Source organism: Mesoplodon mirus, assembly GCF_964341445.2.
Source record: "Mesoplodon mirus genome assembly, chromosome: 8".
NCBI lineage: Eukaryota > Metazoa > Chordata > Mammalia > Artiodactyla > Ziphiidae > Mesoplodon > Mesoplodon mirus.
Genome location: NC_138984.1, coordinates 15,691,551 through 15,718,202, shown reverse-complemented (window position 1 = coordinate 15,718,202; position 26,652 = coordinate 15,691,551).

Below are 26,652 nucleotides of genomic sequence, written 5' to 3'. Positions count from 1 at the left end.
ACATCTGGAAAAAGCAGTTTAGATCCTGAAACAGAAACCTCAGAAGTGGTTCCAGGCTGCTCAAGAGCTGTTGTTTGTCCCTTTGTTTGTCACTCAACAAATATTTACTGAGCACAGCCTCTGTGCCAGACCCTAGAGTGGGGTTTTTTTTTTCTCTTCAAATCTCAACTGTTTTTATTTCTTTTAAGTAAGCAGTGGTATAAATATTTTTAAGTGTTTCTTTTTGGAACGGCTTATAGAAAATGGCACCCTAGGACCTTTAGCTCTATGTCCGCCAAATTTTCTTTCAAGAATCTCATCCAGGAAGTTTCTTTAAAGAAGATAATTCACCTGACCTGAATCAGGTTGATTTAAGTCAAAACAATCTGAAAACTAGATGTGTCCCAGTGGAAAGCCTCAAAATTTCTCTAGTTCCTCAAAAATGCCAATATATGCCACTCTACTATAGGTCAAAGAGGATGGCAATCCAAAGATATCACTTGTTGATATTCCCAGGTGGTGAGTGTCCAGCAGTGGGGGAAACAGGCCTGGGCACTGGCTTTGCAGAGCAGGCAGTCAGTCCTGCAGAGGTGGCTCTTTGCTCCTTGCTGTGGCCTGTCACCCAGGGCACTGACGGGCAATGGGGTGAGCTGCTGAGCCAGAGGGAGGTTGCTTTGCTTCTGCAATGCCCTGTAATCAGGCCCCGGGGAGCCTCCCATGTGGCACCTGAAACACTGTAGGTGAACCTCAGCTTTTGAAATCTGCCCTGAAGGTATCAAAGGCCTTGGCTTTTTCTGGTTGGGGAAATTTTGACAAAGATTTAACACAGGAATCTGACAAGCAGTTCCTATACCTAATGTTAAAGGGAAGACAGCTTGGGGAGAGATCAGAGATCAGTTTTCAAGAAAGTTTAATCTCGTTAGGGTGGATGTGGGACTGCTGCCTGGGTCTCTGAACACTCAGCAAGTAAATGCAGATGACATTTGCTCAAGTTAATGCTACCTTGAATGAGTGTAAAAGGGTCACTGTCTTTCCCCTAAGCTCCCCAAATAATCTTTCCTGCTTCTTATCATCTTTGGCCCCAGGAGGGAAAGGCTCCCGTTTAAGTCTTTCTTTCTTTTGAACTTAGTGCCATCTGCCTTCTGCAAAGAATTGTCCTAACATTGCTTTTAAAAGGAATTATTTGAAAAGTTCTTAAAACTGGCAGTTTGGGGCCCTGTTAAAAAAACAAAAATGAAACAAAACAAATACACAAAAACCTCTAGTCATTCAGTGACTCTATTTATCACTGCCATTTGTTTACTTCAAAACCATTATCATTCTTTTTTTAAAAAATATTTATTTGTTGGGGCTTGCCTCGTGGCCCAGCGGTTGAGAGTCCGCCTGCCGATGCAGGGGACATGGGTTCTTGCCCCGGTCCGGGAAGATGCCACATGCCGTGGAGCGGCTGGGCCCGTGAGCCATGGCCGCTGAGCCTGCGCGTCCGGAGCTTGTGCTCCGCAATGGGAGAGGCCACAACAGTGAGAGGCCCGTGTACCGCCAAAAATATATATATATATATTTGTTTATTTGGCTGCTTCGGGTCTTAGTTGCGGCATGCGGGCTCTTCTTTGCGGAAGGCGGATGCTTAACCACTGGACCACCAGGGAAGTCCCTAAAATCATTATAATTCTTAAAGATGAGAAGACTTAGAAAGAGGATGATGAATGACTTATTTTAAATCTGGTGACTAAAACACAGTAAGCTTCCTGTTTCCAAGTGGCACCTAGAAACGTAATTCCTCTGTTTCTTCTTTATTATTCCAACTTTCTAGACAATATTTAAAGAATGGGTTGGGTTGGTATTCTCCTGGGTCCCATGAAAGTTCCAGCCTGTCTAATGCCCAGCAAATACCTTTAAGCTGATACACTGAGGTGTGAGTCAACGTGTTGACCGGGAACTCGGTGTTGCGTCTGCTTCTGCTTGCTCCTGGTTCGGGGAGCTTTGGGATCCACATGCAGCTCTGGAGGTGTAGGTGTGGCCCAGGGTATAGTTCACTGGACCAAAGTTCCCCTTAACGTCACAGGTTTGCTCCTTTCAGAAATGACCTACTATTTGACTGGAGGGTACTTTAGCAGGAAGGCACTGGGCTCTACAGTGGGAATCTCTCAGAGGTACAGAACTGTGTTCAGTCTGAACCTCAATTCCAAGAGCCTCGGGTGTGAGCTGGGATTTGAATGTTGGGCAGGATGGTCCCATGGCCTACTGAAGTCTGCTAGCATTCATCCTAGGTTCAAGGGCTCACAAAAATCTCTCAAATTTAGTTGTAGTAAGCACCTTGAAGGAAGCCACATATGTGTAACTGATTCCCTTTGCTGTACAGCAGAAACTAACACAACATTGTAAATCAACTGTACTCCAATAAAAATTAATTTTAAAAAATTAATAAAGGAAGCCACATTACCAAACCCTGGAAATGAAAGCTATGCATGTCGTCAGTACATCTCTGAGTAGGTCTTTCTTGAAGTTGTTGGCAAAGCTCCGTCTATAGAAACATTCTTCTCTGCTGCACGGTTCAGTGTTTCCCATTTCTAAATTCAGATTATCACACTGCTATACCTTAAAGTGATTTAAGGATTGACTTATTAAAATGTTACTTCATTTTATTGCCTGACCATGCAAGCATAGCTTTGGAATTCATATTGCTCTACCAGATGATTGCATTTTTAATAGGGAGGACATTTCTTTTTCTTCTTCTTTTTTTTTGCGGTACGCGGGCCTCTCACTGTTGTGGCCTCTCCCGTTGCGGAGCACAGGCTCTGGACGCGCAGGCTCAGCAGCCATGGCTCACGGGCCCAGCCGCTCTGCGGCATGTGGGATCTTCCCGGACCGGGGCACGAACCCGTGTCCCCTGCATTGGCAGGCGGACTCTCAACCACTGCGCCACCAGGGAAGCCCGGGAGGACATTTCTTATTGGTTACAGGTTATTACTGGCAGGCAATTTTGTGATTACTTTCTTGAAGGTTTTTGCTGTTTAAACAAGGGAAATTAGTGATTTTCATCACTCAAGGAAGGGTTGAAAAGTTTATTTAAAGAGAAATAGTATTTTCTTAAATGTTATATCTTGAAGGGTACAGTAAGCTGGTTATAATGGATCTACCCTGGCCATTCGGCCTTGTACTCTTCTCTTAGTCTTGGTGGGATGCTGGGTCGGCGGGGCGGGGGGGTGTGGTGGTGGTGCAGGTGTTGAAAGAGGAGCAGAGGGAAGGTCAAGTGCAATTCAGTGCACAGACAGCCAAATCCAACAGGACTGGGATCTAAGTCTGTTTAGACTTATCTGCATGACTCTGTCCCTTGCCTCACACCATCAGCTAATCATGCTTGGCATGTGGCTTTTATCTTCCTGAAAGAAGGTAAATCATATAGACAAACATTCATTGTACCCTTGCTATGTGAAGGTCGTGTACTCAGTAAGCTCTTTAGGGGAATACCAAGGACTATAAGGCACAGTGTTGGTGCTCTTAAAGTCTTTGATTTAGCAGGAGTGAAGGTAAACACCATTAAAGGCAGTAGTGAAGATGTCATTGGTAGCAGCTGGGGGGTGGGAGTAGGGTTGGTACCTGTCCCCTCCAAAACTCCTCCTTGGGCTTCTCTTACATGTGCTCCAGTGAATGTGAATAAAGTGGTGAGTCAGTCCCGATGTACACAAGGCCCCTTCTCCCCAGTGCAGAGCTTCTCCCATAGCAGTGCTTGGGATCCAGAAACATAAGGGAGGACTCCCTCACCTGCCTCCTGGCCTTTGAGTTGAAGGCTGGGCACATGGATCCAACTCAGTGTCCATGGTCCCAGCAGTTTCAGGAAAAAGCACTGGATCTGAGAGTCTGTGGATGGACTACTTCGAAGGAAAAATGTGGCACTGTTGTTTCTTAGGTCAAACATAAATAATTAGACACATATTCTCGCTGCATTTAAATCACAGCCACTCCAAAAAATTTTACTGAACATTTTTCCCTTAAGCCATAGAAATTTCTTTCTTTTGGAAATTATTTTTCTAGGACCCTAGGAGGTTACTGAAGAATATGTACATTAACCAGGGAGACAAAACTGGGGTTACCGTCATGAAAAAAATGACCTTTGGATAAACTCTGTTTTCTTTTACCTAATAATTAGGTATTTCCAATGGAATGTTGGTAGTCTGGAATACAAAATACAAAGATTTTAATATGCAACTAGGAAATTTAAAACATTAAGAAACTTTTTTGCGTGGTGCAACGTGAAGAAAAGAATTCTGAGAAATGCTCTCAGATATTTGTGTTTGTTTTTATCTTAAGAATTGCCCAACTGTCAGTTGTCTTTGTTGTATATCAGAATGCAAGTAAATTGATTTCTTGAAACCACTCTTAAGAAAGGACGACCAGGAACGACCAGGAATCAGTCATCATGTGCCATGCGTAACTGTGTAATTTATTCATGCATGACTACCCATTTTGACGTAGAGGAATAGAAAGGGAAATTCAGTTTTGTATTAAGACCATTTGTACTAGAAATCATGACTTCTTCTCAAGGCTGTCTTCTTTTTTTATAAAGATTTTTTTGACATGTACCATTTTTAAAAACCTTTATTGAATTTGTTACAATATTGTTTCTGTTTTGGTTTTTTGGCCGTGAGACCAGGGATCAAACTCACACCCTCTGCATTAGAAGGTGAGGTCTTAACCACTGGACCACCAGGGTAGTCCCTCAAGGCTGTCTTCTGATTTAATGGATATGTATATCTATCAGCCTACTTTTCTTTTTTCTTTATAAGATTTCTTACCTGTTTTCTAAAACAATATCTATATTATTTCCTAGGATGATAGAAAAAATTATGCTAACTATAAAATGCAGATAACTGAAATAAAAAGCTATATTATTCTTATTCCCCCAAAGGTAATCACTGTTAAGATTTTGATATATATCTCCCTTCTAGTCTTTTTTTTAAACATAACAAAAATCATATTTTTTAAAAAAACATACATACTGTTTTTGCAATGTTCTTTTTAAATTTAATGTTTTGCATGTCAATTTTGTCTGGAATAAATGTATCACCCTAAATTATTTTGCAAGATTCAGATTATGGGAAATATTATGACATTTGGGTTGAATATCAGCAGGAAAATGTTTGGACACAATAACATAAAAGACATAAAGGCAGAATTAATGCTAATATTCCCTAATCTAAGAATGGTGCATTTTTCTCAGACCATGTGTGGTATAGTTTGGATAAAATAGAATGAATAAATTAAAAATGACAACAATGTCTTTATTTTAGGGCTGCCTTTCCCTCCCTACTGGAGTTAAACAGGGTACAAGTGACTTTTATATGAGGGTTGATTTTATATATTTAATTTTCTGACACTTATGATGTATCTTTTAATATATAAGGATGTTATTACTACTAACAATTTGTCTCAGGAAAGAACACACTTCTTGTCAGTCCTTTACCACCATTTATATTAGAATCATTTCTTTTGAATTTGTTTTTCTGTGATCTTAATATGGTGGAATAATTGGACAATTTGCTGAGTTGTGGCCTAAGAGGAATGACATGCATTGACATTTGAAGTTAGTGTTTTAAAGACAGAGAATCCAAAGGAAAATCTAGAGAAACACACACCAAAAAATAAATCCTGGACGATTGTTCAAGAACCACTTCACTAGGGAATTGCCCTCTCTGGCTGGTTCGTCTAAGGCAATGCCATGCCTCCTACCAGCTACAGACACGCCAGTGGGCAGGGCCAGGTTTTAATCTGTCTCCATTGTGGAGATGGATTAGCATCAGTTGAAGGAGTTGAAATTGTATAAATATTTTGAAATCTGTGAATTATAACTTCCTTCTGTAAGCGTGGCACAAGGCTGACTCAGCAGCTGCTGCTTCACCTTCCAAGCACCGTCTGCAGGTGTATGCGTTCCCTATTCCACTTGCCCTCATCCCCATTCCTGGTCACATCAGCAGACACGTGGATGACAATCTGTGGGTGCTGGCACCCTCACCATGCTGTTGTGAGGGGCTTCCTTGCACACAGGTCCAGGAAATAGAATGGAGGCTGAGGGCCACCTTCTCTGGAGCTCAGGAACACGTGCTCAGTGAATCCAGCTCATCAATTCATTCACGCCCCGCACATGTCTTTGTATATGCCTGGCTGTAACTTTTACCACCATGTTGATGAGCCCAAATGCAAACAGACTTCCTATTCAACAAACAGGCACATACTAGGGTAGTTTGATAAAGCTGGCTGCCTAGGAAAAATAAAGTGCTATGTATCTGCATAATTAAAAATATTGCCCCCCAATTAAAATATGGTGCTGCATGTGTATGTTGGCTCAACAAATCTTATCAAATTAATATCTACAGCCAAGAAGTTCAATGACAAATACATGGACACTTTGGCTTGGTCTAAACCTTCCCTATCACTCCTCTTCTAGGTGAGAATTTGAATTAATTTCAGGTCTAACTGCCCAGAGTTTCTTTATGTACAAGCAGACAGGACACATTTTTACTTTCCCCTTTTCCTACCCAAAATATTGCATAAGTTGACTGCTCTGCACTTTGCTCTTTTATTTAATATATCTTAGAGAGCTTTCTGTACCAATATAAGGGGAACATTCTTATTCATTTTTAAAGCAGTTTATTGAGATATAATTCACAGATCACACAATTCACCCATTTGAAGTGCACAATTCAATCGTTTTTAATATATACACAGAACTGTGAATCCGTCATCACAATCAATTTTACAACATTTTTATTACCTCCAAATTAACCCTTTACCCTTTAGCTGTAACCCACCAACCTTCCTGCTCTCTTTCCCTGTCCAAGGCAACCACTAATCTACTTTCTGTCTCTATACATGTCTATTCTGGACATTTCATACAATTGGAATCATACAACGTATGGTCTTTTGTGACTGGCTTCTTTCACAAAATGTAACGTTTTCAAGGTTCATCCAGGTATTAGCACTGCTTTTTTTATTTTTTAAGCTACATAGTGCTTTATTGTGCAGAGGTACCATGATCTCTTTAATCATTCCCTTATTAGATGCATATCTTTGCTCTTTCAAGCATTGCTGTAGTGAGTAACCTTGAACACCTGTCATTTTTTATGTGTGCTGGCACATACGTATTACCCATTCCCAGAAATGAGCTTTCTGGAGCAGATAGTCAACACAACTGTAATTTTGCTAGATGTTGCCAACTCACTGTATTGCGCTTCCACCAGCCATGTATTAGGTCCCACCAGCCAATTCTTCACAGCCTTACCAGCAGAGCATGCTGTCAGACTCTTGAATTTTTGCCAGCCTGGGGGGGGGTTGTTTTTTTTGTTTTTTAAAAAGCATCTCAGGGCCTCCCTGGTGGCGCAGTGGTTGAGAGTCCGCCTGCCGATGCAGGGGATACGGGTTCGTGCCCCGGTCTGGGAGGATCCCATATGCCGCGGAGCGGCTGGGCCCGTGAGCCATGGCCGCTGGGCCTGCGCATCCGGAGCCTGTGCTCCGCAACGGGAGAGGCCACAACAGTGAGAGGCCCGCATACCGCAAAAAGAAAAAAAAAAAATAAAAAAAAAAATAAAAAATAAAAAGCATCTCAGACTGTGTGGTTTTCATGTGTATTTTTCTGAAAGTGATTGAGATTGAGATCCATATACATTGACAAATCTCATGATATCCTTGTTTGAACTACATTTTCTTGGCTTCATCAGAGTGGTGGTTACAGTCTGTCAGCTATGATAACTTGATTTCCTGCAAGTGTTTGATTTTCACATCTTTTGCATTTTGTGACAGAGATCTGGTCATTATAGTACTGATGATTATAATAAAGGTGTATATTTTTAAGCATAAATAACTGTCTTTTTTTTTTTTTTTTTGGCGGTACGCGGGCCTCTCACTGCCGTGGCCTCCCCCGTTGCGGAGCACAGGCTCCGGACACGCAGGCTCAGCGGCCATGGCTCACAGGCCCAGCTGCTTCACGGCATGTGGGATCCTCCCAGACCGGGGCACGAACCCGTGTCCCCTGCATCGGCAGGCGGACCCCCAACCACTGCGCCACCAGGGAAGCCCTGTCTTCTTAACATATGTCACAAGAGGATTATAATTTATTTCCAAATTAGTTTGATCTTTTTTTTTGATTAATTGAATAAAAAATTCTCTTCCACCAGTGATGATTACTTTGGTTGGCAACAGGACTATCCTTATTATGAAACTATAATTCACATGAAATAAAAACAAAACATCTATTTATGACCAACTGAATTGCTTTATTAGATGTTTGATGCCTGTCACCAGTCCCATTTGGAATTTCTCAGAAAATATAAGCTCTAGTATTTCCTGGGGGCGGGGGGAAAGCAGTTTCTCTGAATATTCTCTCCCTTTCATTAGACATTGTTTCAAGGGAGTTTTTCCATTTGAAACTAAGCTTTCTTTAAAGAGTAAGCAAGTCCATATATGTTCCTATTTATTTATGCTTAAGGGACTGAAATTCAGAGACTTTTACACAAGTTATGTGCATATCTTCTAGGCAGCGAGTCATTAAAGATAGGTAAACATTTGTCTCTCAAAGAACACTGCTAGTCCTTGAGGTTTAATTTTCATATCTGCCTAAGGCACTCTAGGGTATCAGAACAGGGCAGCAGGGATTCTCAGTGGGTGACCCTAGAAGTCCTGAAAGGAGCAATGGTGAAGGTAGGGTTACCGGGCAGGCCCCCGGGACCCTGACATTAATGCTTTCAAAGCAAAACCAGAAGCAAGGCTGTCCTAACTTGTAAATGGACTGTCCTGATGCTTCCAGAGAACCAGGCATGACACAAGAGAGCTGGATTTGGAACAATGAATAATTGCTAGCAGGGGCCAGAAGTGCTCTTGAGGGTACCTACCACCCCCAGCATCTGCAGCAGGAAGAAGTATAAACTAAAGGTCAGACCCTCTTTGATAAGTCTCAGAAGTAAGCTGGAATTCTCTGAGAAGCCACACCATTTATTATTAGGAATAACAACCACAATGACAGCCACAATAATAATACATTAATTCTACTTATTTGTGGTAGTTCTATAAAGTCACTGCAAGCATTAAATTAGCAAATACTGAAGCATTGCACCTAGGTGTAACACACAGTTAGGTTCCTATGACTCTCTGGGCATACCAATCAATACATAACCTTGTTTTATGTGTGAACTCACAGCCAACAACACTAACTCATGCCTGGAGGAAGTATATTTAACACATGTTCAGGAACACTGGATACCTCTCTGGCACTACACTTGAGGGCCATTTTAAACAGCAAAATCACCAACAAAAGCACAAAAATGCAAAAGACGTGGCATTAAATAGATCACTTAAAGGACATATTAGCAGTCTGAGAGCTGACACAGGAAAGTAGCGTGTCACCTTGTTTGACTTCAGTTGAGAACAGTGTACAAAGGGTGACAAATCTTCTCTGCTCTGAGCACATCCACCAGCAGCGTGAGCACGGTGAGTATTGATTTGGGGGTTACAATAAATTTTAGCCAGTAGGCAAATTTGCAAGTAGGGGATCTGAATAATGAGGAATGACTAACTGTAATCACTTAGAAACAAAATTCGCCCCTACCGTTGAGGAACACCACACTAGCTGGAGAAGCAATAGAGTAGTTGAGCTGACCTGTGACCAGAGCACGTAGGTGGGGCGGAGCCACACATGGGGTCAGCTTGGGGTCTGACGCTAACATTTTGTGAACCTCTGAACAGGTCGTGGAAGTTCATCGTGCCTCCAGTTTTCTCATCAGCAAAACTGATCTACTTGCTTCAAAGGGGCGTTCTGAAGCTAAAATATATATAGGAAACCCAAGTGGATTAAATAAATTAGAAAAAAGAATTCAGGGGTGGTTATTTCTATGTGAGAGTAGTAGATGCCATTTTTATTTTCTTCTTTGTATCTCTCTAAATTATTTCATGATAATCTCGGTTTGGTATGCATAATATTTATAATAAAGAAAAGTTAAGGGGTAATAGCACCGGTGAGAATAACAAACATTCATATGAAACTGCTTTGAGTAAAAGTACTGTTAAAGATTAAAAAGTGTCCTTTTCCATGCAATAAATCAATGGGTACAATAGGTTAGTAAGCTGAAATGAAATTCCAACTAGCTCTGTCACGGCTAGAAAAACAAGTCCCACCTGGTTTGTGTAGTAATCTTGTCGTGAGAGGTGTTTGGCTCAGACACCTGCCTTTATAACATTAACGGGAGCTCTCCTGCACTCTGCCTGCCTGCCTCATAGGGCTGCCAGAACCGCCCTTGTCTTATTTACACTGAAAGAAAAACAGAGGGGGTGGAAGTTGCTGGGCTATTTTCCACTGTAACAACACCTACTCTAAACCAGGGAGAAACGGAATCTAAGACAGTGTATGAAGAAGTCTGCACTACCTTTCCCCTTGATTTAGTAACGCAATTTTTTTTTTTCTTTTTTTGGGTCGGGGCCACACCATGCAGCGTGTGGAATCTTAGTTCTCCTACCAGGGATTGAACTCATGCCCCCTGCTGTGGAACCTCAGAGTCTTAACCACTGGGCCACCAGGGAAGTCCAGTAACAAAATTTTAAAAATGTAACACTGGTGTGTTCTTTCAGTTCCAGGAACTAACATGACCCACTGTTTTAGAAACACACTTCATCTTGGCACTTTTGAACAAAGAACCAGTTTGTCTGACTCAAAAGTGCACTGCCTTCCGTAAACAGATTTCTCCTTGTCCTTTTGATGGGAAATGTGATTCTTTTTCATTTTCTAATCTAAACTGTCCCTGGGAGGGGCTGAGGGCAATTCCCCAGCTGTGATGCTGCATGGGAGATGGTTGGCTCTCCATGCTAGGTAATGTGATCCTAAAATAGATTAAAGAATGAAGCCTAAGCCTTTTTGGTTCTGGCCCCTGACTTACATAAAACACAAACCTGGTTAATATATTTTATTGATTCCTAAGGAATTAAGTCCCTTGAAAAATTCAGCAAAAGCATCACAGTTGAAAGATTTAAAATCAGTTTTAAATACACCAGAATGGAAAAAAAAGTGCAGAACTAACGAGGAATGATCTATGTGGTTATTACTATTTAATAATAAGAAAAATAAAGTAATTAATGTTTACTGAAGTGAACATTGTTTTAACATTAATTCTGTTAACACAACTAAGGTACTGTGTTAGGTGGATTTAGAACATGAACTGTGTTCCATGAAGATTGTCCACATAAAAGTCTGCAGTTTCACAATAATCCTTCAAAAGGTCGCTTGAGAGGAACCCAGAAATGCTAGTCAACTTAGTGAGGGAGTAGAGAAACAGCAAAAATTGGGGGTAATTAACAGCCTACATGGAATATTTGTGTACCCCAGACAAATTACTTAGAGCAATCCAGACAAGATTTTCTCTTAAAGTAACAGAAAACAAACCTGACTCCATATTGGATCTATTCCTTTAGCTTTAACCCTTATGCTCTGTTGCCTGTGCTTCGTCATGAGGGCTCTGCACCTTTGTAGAAAAAAAGGTTGCCTGTAGCCTGAAATATACATAAGAGTCCATTCTCAAGGCTCTGACCTTTAAAGGTATAACACTTTTCCATTCATATAGAGATAAAAAGTTGCAGAACAGGACAACTTACTGAAGAGGCTGTCTTTTCTCCATTGTACATTCTTGCCTCCTTTGTCATAAATTAGGTGACCATATGTGCATGGGTTTACCTCTGGGCTTTCTATCCTGTTCCACTGATCTATATTTCTGTTCTTGTGCCAGTACCACACTGTCTTGATTACTGTAGCTTTGTAGTATAATCTGAAGTCAGGGAGCCTAATTCTTCCAGCTCCGCTTTTCTTTCTCAAGATTGCTTTGGCTATTTGGGGTCTGTATGGGGAATTTCCATACAGACTGTAGAATTTTTTGTTCTAATTCTGTGAAGAATGCCATTGGTAGTTTGATAGAATGAAGTAAGTCAGAAAGAGAAAAACAAATACCGTATGCTAACGTATATATATGGAATCTAAAACAAAGGTACTGACAAACCTAGTGGCAGGGCAGGAATAAAGACGCAGGTGTAGAGAATGGACTTGAGGACATGGGAGGTGGGGAGGGGAAGCTGGGGCAAAGTGAGAGCAGCATCAACATCTATACACTACCAAATGTAAAATAGATAGCTAGTGGGAAGCAGCCGCATAGCATAGGGAGATCAGCTTGGTGCTTTTCACTGACGTAGAGGGGTGGGATAGGGAGGGTGGGAGGGAGGCTCAAGAGGGAGAGGATATGCGGATATATGTATACTTATAGCTGATTCACTTTGTTGTACCACAGAAACTAACACAGCATGGTGAAGCAATTATACTCCAATAAAGGTGTATAAAAAAAAGTTGAAGAACAGAGACTAACATTTCTCTTATTGGAGGTTTATAGAAACATTGTGACCAGACCTACCTGGACAGCTGCAAGAACAAAGGATTCTGGCACCAAGAAGTCTGCAACAACCAGCCACACCCCCTCCCCTTTTAGTACAAAAGAAGCCTGAATCCTAACTCCGATTAAGATGGTTCTTTAGGACACCAGTCCACCATCTTCTCCATCTGCTGGCTTTCTGAATAAAGTTGCTATCCTTTGCCCCAACAGCTCATCTCTCAATTTATTGGCCTTTCATGAAGCGAGCAATACAAGCTTGGACTCAGTAACACTAGAAGTATTCAAATGCATGAAATGTTGGTTAATCCAGTCATAATTTTGTATCCTGGATTTGTTATGAGGATATTGCTAGCTACAATTCTCTTTGGGGAAAAAAAATCCATTACTATACGGTTATTAGAGAATCACTAAAAGTGCTTACATGAGTGAGGCAGTTAATCCTGATTGAAGAGTAGGAAATTTGATTGTGGCATTTGTGAGAATATCCTTGGAGGGAAACTGAATCTGGAACATGGCAAAGTTGATGACAATAAGCCTGGTGGAAACTGGCTTATTTTTTTTTTTTTTTTTTTTTTTTTTTTTTTTGCGGTATGCGGGCCTCTCACTGCTGTGGCCTCTCCCGTTGCGGAGCACAGGCTCCGGACGCGCAGGCCCAGCGGCCATGGCTCACGGGCCCAGCTGCTCCGCGGCACATGGGATCCTCCCAGACCGGGGCACGAACCCGTATCCCCTGCATCGGCAGGCGGACTCTCAACCACTGCGCCACCAGGGAGGCCCGAAACTGGCTTATTTTGACTCTCTATTATTTCATGTAAGAAGTCCTATTTGAAAATATTTAGTACAATCTAGACATCTGAGAAGAGTTTTGAAGGTTGTTGGATTCTCAGACTGCTGGGATTCCTCGAGCAAGAGGCAAAAGAGAGAGCGACAAAGAGAGAGAGGTAAACAAGGGAAAATAAAATAAAGAATGGGCCATTGGACAAAGATTTGGTTTCATGGAACATTCAAATAAATATACAGACCAAGTATCTTTGCTGACATGTATAGAATATGCCTTTCTTTGAAAGCACAAGACATAAGCAGATATCCAGAAGAGGTAAGAGGAGGAAGAATCTTGGGTTGACTGAACTCAGAGGGATCCTTGACATCATCGCACCAACCTTGTCATCTTACAGCCAGAGACACTGAGCTCCAGGAACTTAGGGGAGTTGCCCAGCTGAGGCCCTTTCCTCCATGAGTCACTTCTCTTGAAATACAGCACACTAAAAACTCCAGCAGTTCATAGAATCCCTCTGTGACTGAAAGGAAGAGGAAGGGAAGAAGGGGGAGGGGAAGATCCTTGTTCCAGGAAGAAGCCATTTTTCCTGTGGCCCAGCCCAGAGCCCCTTAAACACATTTTTGTTAAATTTCAAGCTGCCTCTTCCCCTCCCCTCTTACTCCTAGTTACCTTTGCTCATATCATTAGTTCCCGAAGTTCTCTGCCCAATTAAAAATGAAATGAACTTGAGGCTAAAATGTAAAGAAAATTTTAAAACAGCACATGATATATCCATATCAAAGAAGAATGAATTGACTGTTTAAATTTCAATCCTAATAACTTACTGTCTTACCAAAAAACATTTATGAGAGTACATAAATGCTAACCTAATAAAAATATGCTCCATGACCTAAATGTCCCAAATATTAGTTAGCCAGAGGATGGATGCTTGCAGGCTTGGAAGAAAGATTTAGGAGTCTTGGGTTTTATCTCTAAACATGCTTGACCTTGGGCATGTCATTGTACTTTTGTTGCAGCTTCTCAGTCCATAAAAAGGATAATAAAACTACCCACCAAAGTTACCTCAAAGAAGTGTTCTGCTGATTAATGAGTTGATGGTGGCTTACACACATGAGACGGAAGAAGTGTATAAAAATGTAATATCTTTGTTGTTGTAATTACTGTTATCGCTTATACATAAGGAGCAAATACGGGAGCTGGCAATATGTCAGTCACAGCTAAAGACCAATCTGCCCAAGAAAAAAAATGAGACCATTTATGAATGGTGACTTCATTTGCGCTTTATTTTCAAAGTTAATTATTTTAGTGAGAACCATCTTAACTTGAATAATTGGTAAAAAGGAACATTTTCAGAACCTGATTTCCCGGGGAGGGGGGCGGAATTTGGAACATGTGGAATGTTCTTAGTAGCCAGCACTCTGACCTTAAAAGCACCTTTTGGATCTCAGTTTCCACGTTTATAAAATCCAGTTGTAGGACTGGATGATCTTTGAGTTTTCTACTAGCTCTGAGACTTTACAATTCTACCACTCCAAAAACCTCCAAGGCTGATCCTGCAACTGATAAAAAATAGAAGCCCAAAGGCAGCCATCATTGCTACTTGCGGAAGGTTGGTGACAAAACTGAGCGGTACAGTGGAGAGGTTTTGAGCAAGCAAGGACTCTGGAGTTAGAGAGCTGTGCTGGAATTCTTTTTTTTTTTTTTTTTAATTTTTTATTAGTTTCTGCTTTATAACAAAGTGAATCAGTCATACACATACATCTGTTCCCACATACCTTCCCTCATGCATCTCCCTCCCTCCCACCCTCCCCATCCCACCCCTCCAGGCGGTCACAAAGCACCGAGCTGATCTCCCTGTGCCATGCGGCCGCTTCCCACCATCTATGTACCCCACGTTTGGTAGTGTATATATGTCCATGCCTCTCTTTCGCTTTGTCACAGCTTACCCTTCCCCCTCCCCATATCCTCAAGTCCATTCTCAAGTAGGTCTGTGTCTTTATTCCCGTTTTACCCCTAGGTTCTTCATGCCACTTTTTTTTTTTTAAATTCCGTATATGTGTGTTAGCATACGGTATTTGTCTTTCTCTTTCTGACTTACTTCACTCTGTATGACAGACTCTAGGTCTAGCCACCTCATTACAAATAGCTCAGTTTCGTTTCTTTTTATGGCTGAGTAATATTCCATTGTATATATGTGCCACATCTTCTTTATCCATTCATCCGATGATGGACACTTAGGTTGTTTCCAGCTCCGGGCTATTGTGAATAGAGCTGCAATGAACATTTTGGTACATGTCTCTTTTTGAATTATGGTTTTCTCAGGGTATATGCCTAGTAGTGGGATTGCTGGGTCATATGGTAGTTCTATTTGTAGTTTTTTAAGGAACCTCCATACTGTTCTCCATAGTGGCTGTACCAATTCACATTCCCACCAGCAGTGCAAGAGTGTTCCCTTTTCTCCACACCCTCTCCAGCATTTATTGTTTCTAGATTTCTTGATGATGGCCATTCTGACTGGTGTGAGATGATATCTCATTGTAGTTTTGATTTGCATTTCTCTGATGATTAATGATGTTGAGCATTCTTTCATGTGTTTGTTGGCAGTCTGTATATCTTCTTTGGAGAAATGCCTATTTAAGTCTTCTGCCCATTTTTGGATTGGGTTGTTTGTTTTTTTGCTATTGAGCTGCATGAGCTGTTTATAAATTTTGGAGATTAATCCTTTGTCAGTTGCTTCATTTGCAAATATTTTCTCCCATTCTGAGGGTTGTCTTTTGGTCTTGTTTATGGTTTCCTTTGCTGTGCAAAAGCTTTGAAGTTTCATTAGGTCCCATTTGTTTATCTTTGTTTTTATTTCCATTTCTCTAGGAGGTGGGTCCAAAAGGATCTTGCTGTGATTTATGTCATAGAGTGTTCTACCTATGTTTTCCTCTAAGAGTTTGATAGTTTCTGGCCTTACATTTAAGTCTTTAATCCATTTTGAGCTTATTTTTGTGTATGGTGTTAGGGAATGATCTAATCTCAGACTTTTACATGTCCTTGTCCAGTTTTCCCAGCACCACTTATTGAAGAGGCTGTCCTTTCTCCACTGTACATTCCTGCCTCCTTTATCAAAGATAAGTTGGCCATATGTGCATGGGTTTATCTCTGGGCTTTCTATCCTGATCCACTGATCTATCTTTCTGTTTTTATGCCAGTACCACACTGTCTTAATTACTGTAGCTTTGTAGTATAGTCTGAAGTCAGGGAGCCTGATTCCTCCAGCTCCGTTTTTTGTTCTCAAGATTGCTTTGGCTATTCGGGGTCTTTTGTTTTTCCAAACAAATTTTGAAATTTTTTGTTCTAGTTCTGTGAAAAATGCCAGTGGTAGTTTGATAGGGATTGCACTGAATCTGTAGATTGCTTTGGGTAGTACAGTCATTTTCACAATATTGATTCTTCCAATCCAGGAGCATGGTATATCTCTCCATCTATTTGTATCTTCTTTAATATCTTTCATCAGTGTCTTATAATTTTCTGCATACAGGTCTTTTGTCTCCTTAGGTAGGTTTATTCCTAGATATTTTATTCTTTTTGTTGCAATGGTAAATGGGAGTGTTTTCTTGATTTCATTTTCAGATTTTTCATCATTAGTGTACAGGAATGCCAGAGATTTCTGTACATTAATTTTGTATCCTGCTACTTTACCAAATTCATTGATTAGCTCTAGTAGTTTTTCGGTAGCATCTTTAGGATTCTCTATGTACAGTATCATGTCATCTGCAAACAGTGACAGCTTTACTTCTTCTTTTCCGATTTGGATTCCTTTTATTTCCTTTTCTTCTCTGATTGCTGTGGCTAAAACTTCCAAAACTATGTTGAATAAGAGTGGTGAGAGTGGGCAACCTTGTCTTGTTCCTGATCTTAGTGGAAATGGTTTCAGTTTTTCACCATTGAGGACAATGTTGGCTGTGGGTTTGTCATATATGGCCTTTATTATGTTGAGGAAAGATCCCTCTATGCCTACTTTCTGCAGGGTTTTTATCATAAATGGGTGTTGAATTTTGTCGAAAGCTTTCTCTGCATCTATTGAGATGATCATATGGTTTTTCTCCTTCAACTTGTTAATATGGTGTATCACATTGATTGATTTGCGTATATTGAAGAATCCTTGCATTCCTGGAATAAACCCCACTTGATCATGGTGTATGATCCTTTTAATATGCTGTTGGATTCTGTTTGCTAGTATTTTATTGAGGATTTTTGCATCTATGTTCATCAGTGATATTGGCCTGTAGTTTTCTTTCTTTGTGACATCCTTGCCTGGTTTTGGTATCAAGGTGATGGTGGCCTCGTAGAATGAGTTTGGGAGTGTTCCTTCCTCTGATATTGTTTGGAAGAGTTTGAGAAGGATAGGTGTTAGCTCTTCTCTAAATGTTTGATAGAATTCGCCTGTGAAGCCATCTGGTCCTGGGCTTTTGTTTGATGGAAGATTTTTAATCACAGTTTCAATTTCAGTGCTTGTGATTGGTCTATTCATATTTTCTATTTCTTCCTGAGTCAGTCTTGGCAAGTTGTGCATTTCTAAGAATTTGTCCATTTCTTCCAGGTTGTCCATTTTATTGGCATAGAGTTGCTTATAGTAATCTCTCATGATCTTTTGTATTTCTGCAGTGTCAGTTGTTACTTCTCCTTTTTCATTTCTAATTCTATTGATTTGAGTCTTCTCCCTTCTTTTCTTGATGAGTCTGGCTAATGGTTTATCAATTTTGTTTATCTTCTCAAAGAACCAGCTTTTAGTTTGGTTGATCTTTGCTATCGTTTCCTTCATTTCTTTTTCATTTATTTCTGATCTGATCTTTATGATTTCTTTCCTTCTGCTAGCTTTGGGGGTTTTTTGTTCTTCTTTCTCTAATTGCTTTAGGTGCAGGGTCAGGTTGTTTACTCGAAATGTTTCCTGTTTCTTAAGGTGGGATTGTATTGCTATAAACTTCCCCCTTAGAACTGCTTTTGCTGAGTCCCATAGGTTTTGGGTCGTCGTGTCTCCATTGTCATTTGTTTCTAGGTATTTTTTAATTTCCTCTTTGATTTCTTCAGTGATCACTTCGTTATTGAGTAGTGTATTGTTTAGCCTCCATGTGTTTGTATTTTTTACAGATCTTTTCCTGTAATTGATGTCTAGTCTCATAGCATTGTGGTCGGAAAAGATACTTGATACAATTTCAATTTTCCTAAATTTACCAAGGCTTGATTTGTGACCCAAGATATGATCTATCCTGGAGAATGTTCCATGAGCACTTGAGAAAAATGTGTATTCTGTTGTTTTTGGATGGAATGTCCTATAAATATCAACTAAGTCCATCTTGTTTAATGTATCATTTAAAGCTTGTGTTTCCTTATTTATTTTCATTTTGGATGATCTGTCCATTGGTGAAAGTGGGGTGTTAAAGTCCCCTACTATGATTGTGTTACTGTCGATTTCCCCTTTTATGGCTGTTAGTATTTGCCGTATGTATTGAGGTGCTCCTATGTTGGGTGCATAAATATTTACAATTGTTATATCTTCTTCTTGGATCGATCCCTTTATCGTTATGTAGTGTCCTTCTTTGTCTCTTCTAATAGTCTTTATTTTAAAGTCTATTTTGTCTGATATGAGAATTGCTACTCCAGCTTTCTTTTGATTTCCATTTGCATGGAATATCTTTTTCCATCCCCTTACTTTCAATCTGTATGTGTCTCGAGGTCTGAAGTGGGTCTCTTGTAGACAGCATATATATGGGTCTTGTTTTTGTATCCATTCAGCCAATCTGTGTCTTTTGGTGGGAGCATTTAGTCCATTTACATTTAAGGTAATTATTGATATGTATGTTCCTATTCCCATTTCCTTAATTGCTTTGGGTTGTTATTGTAGGTATATTCCTTCTGTTGTGCTTCTTGCCTAGAGAAGTTCCTTTAGCATTTGTTGTAGAGCTGGTTTGGTGGTGCTGAACTCTCTCAGCTTTTGCTTGTCTGTAAACGTTTTAATTTCTCCATCAAATCTGAATGAGATCCTTGCTGGGTAGAGTAATCTTGGTTGCAGGTTTCTCTCCTTCATCACTTTAATTATGTCCTGCCACTCCCTTCTGGCTTGTAGAGTTTCTGCTGAGAGATCAGCTGTTATCCTGATGGGGATTCCCTTGTGTGTTATTTGTTGTTTTTGCCTTGCTGCTTTTAATATGATTTCTTTGTGTTTAATTTTTGACAGTTTGATTAATATGTGTCTTGGTGTATTTCTCCTTGGATTTATTCTGTATGGGACTCTCTGTGCCTCCTGGACTTGATTAACTATTTCCTTTCCCATATTGGGGAAGTTTTCAACTATAATCTCTTCAAATATTTTCTCAGTCCCTTTCTTTTTCTCTTCTTCTTCTGGAACCCCTATAATTCGAATGTTGGTGCGTTTAATGTTGTCCCAGAGGTCTCTGAGACTGTCCTCTGTTCTTTTCATTCTTTTTTCTTTATTTTGCTCTGCAGCAGTTATTTCCACTATTTTATCTTCCACCTCACTTATCCGTTCTTCTGCCTCAGTTATTCTGCTATTGATCCCATCTAGAGTATTTTTCATTTCATTTATTGTGTTTTTAATCGATGCTTGATTCATCTTTAGTTCTTCTAGGTCCTTGTTAACTGTTTCTTGCATTTTGTCTATTCTATTTCCAAGATTATGGATCTTGGAAATAGAATCTTGGATCAGCTTTACTATCATTATTCTGAATTCTTTTTCAGGTAGACTGCCTATTACCTCTTCATTTGTTAGGTCTGGGAGGTTTTTATCTTGCTCCTTCACCTGCTGTGTGTTTTTCTGTCTTCTCATTTTGCTTATGTTACTGTGTTTGGGGTCTCCTTTTTGCAGGCTGTAGATTCGTAGTTCCCGTTGTTTTTGGTGTCTGACCCCAGTGGCTAAGGTTGTTTCAGTAGGTTGTGTAGGCTTCCTGGTGGGGGGTACTAGAGCCTGTGTTCTGGTGGTTGAGGCTCGATCTTGCCTTTCTGGGGGACAGGTCCACGTCTGGTGGTGTGTTTTGGGGTGCCTATTGCCTTATTATGTTTTTAGGTAGCCTCTCTGCTAATGGGTGGGGTTGTGTTCCTGCCTTGCTAGTTGCTTTGCATAGGGTGACCAGCACTGTAGCTTGCTGGTCGTTGACTGAAGCTGGGTGCTGGTGTTGGGATGGAGATCTCTGGGAGATTTTCGCTGCTTGATATTATGTGGAGCTGGGAGGTCTCTTGTGGACCCGTGTCCTGAAGTTGGCTCTCCCACTTCAGAGGCACAGCATTGGCTCCTGGCTGCAGCACCAAGAGCCTTTCATCCACCCGGCTCAGAATAACAGGGAGAAAAGGTAGAGAGAAAGAATTAGTAGAAGAAAGAAAGAGAGAGGGAAAGAAAGGAAGAAGGGAAGAAAGGAAGGAAGGAAGGAAGAAAGAAAGGAGGGAGGGAGGAAGGATGGAAAGAAAGAAGGAAAGAAAGGAGGAAGGGAGGGAGGAATGAAAGCAAAAGGAAGAGTGAATGGAAGAAGGGAGGGAGGGAGGGAGGAAGGAAAGAAAGAAAGAAAGACAGGAGGGAGGGAGGGAGGAAGGAAAGAAAAAGAAAGTGGAAAGAAGAAGGGTGGGAGGGAGGGAGGGAGGAAAGAAGAAAGAAGGAAAGGAGGAGCGGAGGGAGGGAGGGAGGAAGGGAAGGTAGGAAAAAAAGAAAGAGCAGGTAAAGTAAATTAGAATAAAGTATGAAATATAGTAGCGTTATTAAAATTAAAAAGTAATTATTGAAAAAAAAAAAAAACGGACCGATAGAACCCTGGGACATATGGTGGAAGCAAAGCTATACAGAGAGAATCTTACACAGAAGATTACACATACACATTCACAAAAAGAGCAGGAGGGGGAAAAATCAAAAATCTTGCTCTCCAAGTCCACCTCCTCAATTTGGAATAATTCGTTGTAAAAAGAGGAAAAGGGGGGAAAGTCTTAAATCTTGTCCTCAAAGTCCACTTCCTCAATTTGGGATGATTCGCTGTCCATTCATGCACTCCACAGACGCAGGGCACATCAAATGGACCGTGGAGCTTTAATCCGCTGCCTCCGAGACTGCACAGAGAGATTTCCCTGTCTCTGCTCTCACAGCTCCCGGGTCTCAGCCTTGGACCCGGCCCCGCCTCTGTGCGTAGGTCGCCGGAGGGCGTCCGTTCTTCGCTCAGACAGGACGGGTTTAAAGGAGCCGCTGATTCGGGGGCTCTGGCTCACTCAGGCAGAGGGGAGGGAGGGGCGCGCAGTGTGGGGCGGGCCTGCGGCGGCAGAGGCCGGCGTGACGTTGCAGCAGCCCGTGGCGCTCCGTGCGCTTTACCGGGAAAGCCGTCCCCGGGTCTCGGGACCCCGGCAGTGGCGGGGTGCACAGGCCCCCCGGAAGGCGGGGCGGACAGCGACCCGCGCCCGCACACAGGCCCCGCGGCGGCGGGCGTCGGCGGCGGGCCGCGGCGTCGGCGGCGTCGGCGGCGGGCGGCGGCGTCGGCGGTGTCAGCGGCGGGCCGCAGCGGCGGCGGCGGCGGGCCGCGTCGGCAGCGGCGTCGGCGGCGGGCGGCGGCGGCGGGCCGCGGCGGCGGCGGCGTCAGCGGGCCGCAGCGTCGGCGTCGGCGGGCCGCGTCGGCAGCGGCGTCGGCGGCGGGCGTTGGCGGCGGGCCGCGGCGTCGGCGGCGTCGGCGGCGGGCCGCGTCGGCAGCGGCGTCAGCGGCGGGCGGCGGCGGCGGGCGGCGGCGGCGTCGGCGGCGTCGGCGGCGGGCGTCGGCGGCGTCGGCGGCGTCGGCGGCGGGCCGCGGCGTCGGCGGCGTCGGCGGCGGGCCGCGGCGGCGGGCCGCGGCGACGGCGGCGGCGGGCCGCGTGCGTCGGCGGCGGCAGCGGCGGCGGCCGCCCACGCCCGTCTCCGAGGTCCGCGCCTTACCCGCGGCTCGCGCCTGTCTCCGGCGCTTCCCTAAGCAGCCTTCTTAATGCCCTCTCCTCGCGCACCAGGAAACAAAAGGGAAAAAACTCTCTTGCCTCTTCGGCAGCTCCAGACCCTTTCCCCGGCCTCCCTCCGGGCTAGCCGTGGTGCACTAACCCCTTCAGGCTCTCTTCCTGCCGCCAGCCCTAGTCCTCTCCCTGCGCTCTGACTGAAAGCCGATACCCGAGCCTCAGCTCCCAGCCCCCCCCGCCACGGCGGCCGAGCAGACAAGCCTCTCGGGCTGGTGAGTGCCTGAGGGCACCGATCCTCTGTGGCGGAATCTCTCCGCTTTGCCCTCCACACCCCTGTTGCTGTGCTCTCCTCCGCTACTCCGAAGCTTTCCCCCTCCGCCACCTGCAGCCTCCGCCCGCGAAGGGGCTTGTAGTGTGTAGAAACCTTCCCTCCTTCACGGCTCCCTCCCACTGGTGCAGGTCCCGTCCCTATCCTTTTGTCTCTGTTTATTCTTTTTTCTTTTGTCCTACCCAGGTATATGGGGGAGTTTCTTGCCTTTTGAGGGGTCTGAGGTCTTCTGTCAGCGTTCAGTAGGTGTTCTGTAGGAGTTGTTCCACGTGTAGATGAATTTCTGATGTATCTGTGTGGAGGAAGGTGATCTCCGCGTCTTACTCTTCCGCCATCTTCCTCCGGGGCCTGTGCTGGAATTCTTGTTCTGCAACTTCATATTAGCTTGTGGGCAGGTTTCCTCCCTGGAAAGTGGAGCTCAAATAGTATTTCCTTCAGAGGGTCGTTAAGAGGGTTAACTGCAGGGGTTAGGAGAGCGCCTGGTACATAGGAAATGCTCCATCCATGTCAGATCCTATCTCTGAGCTCGAGGCAGAAGTCCTCAGCACTGACATCATTTCTCAAGTACTCACTGAACGTTCATTAAGCACCCACTGTGCTCCTAGCGTGGTGCCCACCACCCAGTAGATGATCATGCACAAGTTTTTTTTGTTTTTTTTTTTTCAAGAAAACTTTGAACTACTCTATGAATTCAAAGCATTGTTCTAAGTGTTAGGAACTGTAGTGGACCCAAACATGAAGAAAGCATTTTCGGGGGCCTCGGGCTACCCCAGATGTAATAAAAATAATTGAAGCTAGGAGAATAAATTGGCGGGAACCAGACTAGGAGGAAGAGTGGTGAATGTTTGCCTTTTTTGGCTGACCAGACTCCAACCCCTGTACAAGGTTCGGAGAATTTCACCTTGCATTTTATCTTGGCAGAAGTGGTGCCCCACCTCCCCAAATGTTCAGATCCTCTCTCCCCTCCCTCTTCGCAGCCACTGCTCAGGACAAGAGCTAGCCTCAGCCAGCGGTTGCTTCCATCAGGGATTTTGAGTATCAAGTAATAAGGCAAAGAGGAGCTGGTTGAATTCATGAGTGTTTATGGGCGGTGGGCAGCAACGCTGCGATTTCCAGATTGTTTCTGCTAAAAGCACACTGTGATGTGTCCCGCCTCGCGGCTCTCCGGAGCTGCCCAGGTTCCGGACTCTTCTCCAAGTCTGATCTGCAGCTCTCCCATCAGTGCTGTGAACGTCTGCTCCCTTCCAATTCATTTCCTATTAGGATTAAAAAAAGGTAAAGAAGACTGCTGGGCCTCCTGTCACCCTATAAGGGGTTCCTTACGCCAAACCATCACTACCATCACTGATGAAATGGATCAGATATGGATTGGATATTCGATGTTGTTTTTGTGACATTGCTAATTTTCTTAGGTACTTTGAATGATTTTGTGACCATGTAGGAGAACATACGTATTCTTCAGAAATGCACACTGAAGTGTCATGATACCTGAAACTGAGTTTTAAATGGATTAGCCAAAAAACCTACTACATATGACACATATATAACATATATACATATATATAACATATATGTGTTTGTATGTTTATGTGTGTGCATATAAACACATTTTTATCATCTGCCTATCTATCTATCTATGAATTTAACTGTTGGGCAAATTGGTAAAGTATTAACAATGGATGGATCTAGGCGGGTTCATAGTACTGTTTTTTCAGTATTTCTCTAGGTTTGAAAATTTTGAAAATAAAAATTGGGGGGAAAATAAAATGACAGTATATTATGAATTAAGAGACATGTCTTTAGGAAAAGTCCCTGTGTAACCCAGGGATTTCCCCTGATCTTGGCAGCTGGTGGATACAGCACATTAACTGTAATAACCCATAGTACCCAGCATGTCACTGATATTCAATGAATGAACAAGTGAGTGGACATTTCAATGGATTTTAGCCCATTTGCTGCCACCCAACATCAACTCCCTGCAAAGTGCCTCCCTCCAAGTATGCGAGATGGCTTTCACATGTGCTCAGAGCCAAGGCTGGTTCTCAGACTTGTCATCCATCCATTCATTCATTCACCTGTGCACTCTCACTTATCTAACAAGTACTTCCTGAGTCCCTGGCATGCTATGTACAGTAGCATGCTAAATGCCAAGATACAGTTTTGAATCAGACGGCCCCCTCAGGGATCTTACATTCTAATGACATCTAAACTGCTTCTTCCCTCCTCTCTTCCCCTGGATCCTATTTGCTTATACCCTGTTGCAGTCAGGGACCTTTGAGGTGACAAAGCTCCCCAAATCAATACTCATTTGGAAAATGGAGAGCTGCCTCTCTCCCTCCACATGTCAACACTGGCTTGATATCTGTGACTGTATGTACAGTTCTTAATCGTGACAGATACCATCTACTGAATGGTTTTCCATGCCAGGCACTATGCTAAATGCTTGTTTCCATGAACTCATTTTATCCTGTCCAACGAGGTAGATACAATTAGCAGCCCATTTTAGCAGGTAAGGAAGCTGAGGCATAGGAAGTTTAAAGCAGCCTGCCTAAGTTACAGGTCCAATGAATAATGAAACTGATATTTCAGGTTTAAAACTGCCTGGCTCTATGTTGCCTCTTTGTCTCATGGAGGTTTTGCTGAAATACCTGTTTGGCATTTAACTTACAGTCCCTCTCACCCTACCACTCCTTCCCTGTCTCTATAAGATTGATGGTCTCTGTGGAGACTGTGCCAGAGCCAGATGTGAAAAAGGGACTTACTGCTATTCTAGGAAACATCCCATTGACCTTCTCTCCAGGGTCAAAGATTTTGCTCTTGGGTCCAGCCTCTTGGGCATGGCTCCACTGTCCCTTAGAAGCAGTTCATCCCCAGGAGGCTCCTAGCCTTTCATGTAAATGGACTTCCAGCAGGCAACTCCAGTCCCGGACATCACTGCCCTGTCCTGAAGAATTAGGCAACACACAGAAGTTCGAGGGATCTAGGTTTTCATTAATTCTAAATAGGATATCAATGAAACACCTTCATGATTATTGAGGTAATCAAAAAAACAAAACAAAAACAACACGTCATTCCATCTACATACACTAACTTTTTTTTTTCAGCTTTATCTTCCCATTCCATCTACATACACTAACTTTTTTTTTCTTCAGCATTATCTTCTCTGGGTGTAACCAATGTATGCTTGTATGTAGTTGTTGGGATGGATGAGCAATTCCATTCACCTTCCTATACCTAGGTGCCAAAGTAGCAGTTAGCTCGCGTTAGGGTTGTGCCACTTTTCACTATCTCCTCTTTCCAGCAGCACATGTATCGGTGGGTTACAGAGAGCTGTGTCGTGGGTTGGAGAAGGAAGCCTGCCCTATGCTAAGGGGTAGGTTTAATAATCAGGTCAGCTCACTGTCCTAGGGCAGGGGAGTGAGATCCAGAGACCAGCTTTCTTGTATCATAAGTGAATATTGTTGGAGTATATGGTCTTTGCAGATACGTAAAAAGCCATGTGTGCCTCAAAGTCTAACAGACATGAAGTGTGAAACCAGAGTTATCTGTCCTCCAAGAGAAAAGGGATGCAGAGAGATCGTAGTAGAATACACCAGAGGTGTGCGCATAGGAAGTTCCAGGGAACTTAAAGAAGTTAGGGAACAAGAACTCACCCTATGTAGGATGAAGGATTAAATATTTTGGAGGGGATGGACAAGTACCTTTCGACTGAGGTTTCTTACTGTCACGCTTCTCAAACTGAGAGTTTTATGCGTGGGGGGCAGGAAGTGCATTTAGTTTAAAAACAAGTTATTAAAATATAGTGAAATAGTAAATATCAGAGTTCATAATCCATGATAAGTGTAAGTGTTGTTCTATGAAACCTTTGTTTTTACTTACATATGTGTATTTATGCTGTGGGTTGTACATACTTCTTTCTGTGGGTTGTGGTCAAAATATTTGAAAGTCACTGTTGATACCTTCAGTAATGACCCAGAATATTAATTAGTTTATATTATAAAATTATTCTTTCTTGTCCCCAAAATGACACTGGGTACAGTTTAGCTCATTTTTATTTAATTTTTAAAAAGAAAACAACAAATTTTAATTGAAATATATAAAAGATGTAAATAAAGGGAGAGAATCCTACGTGTCCTTGAATACAAAGACTCAATAGCATTTCAAGTCTATTGCAAATTGGATTTTCATTCCTTCATAGGTAA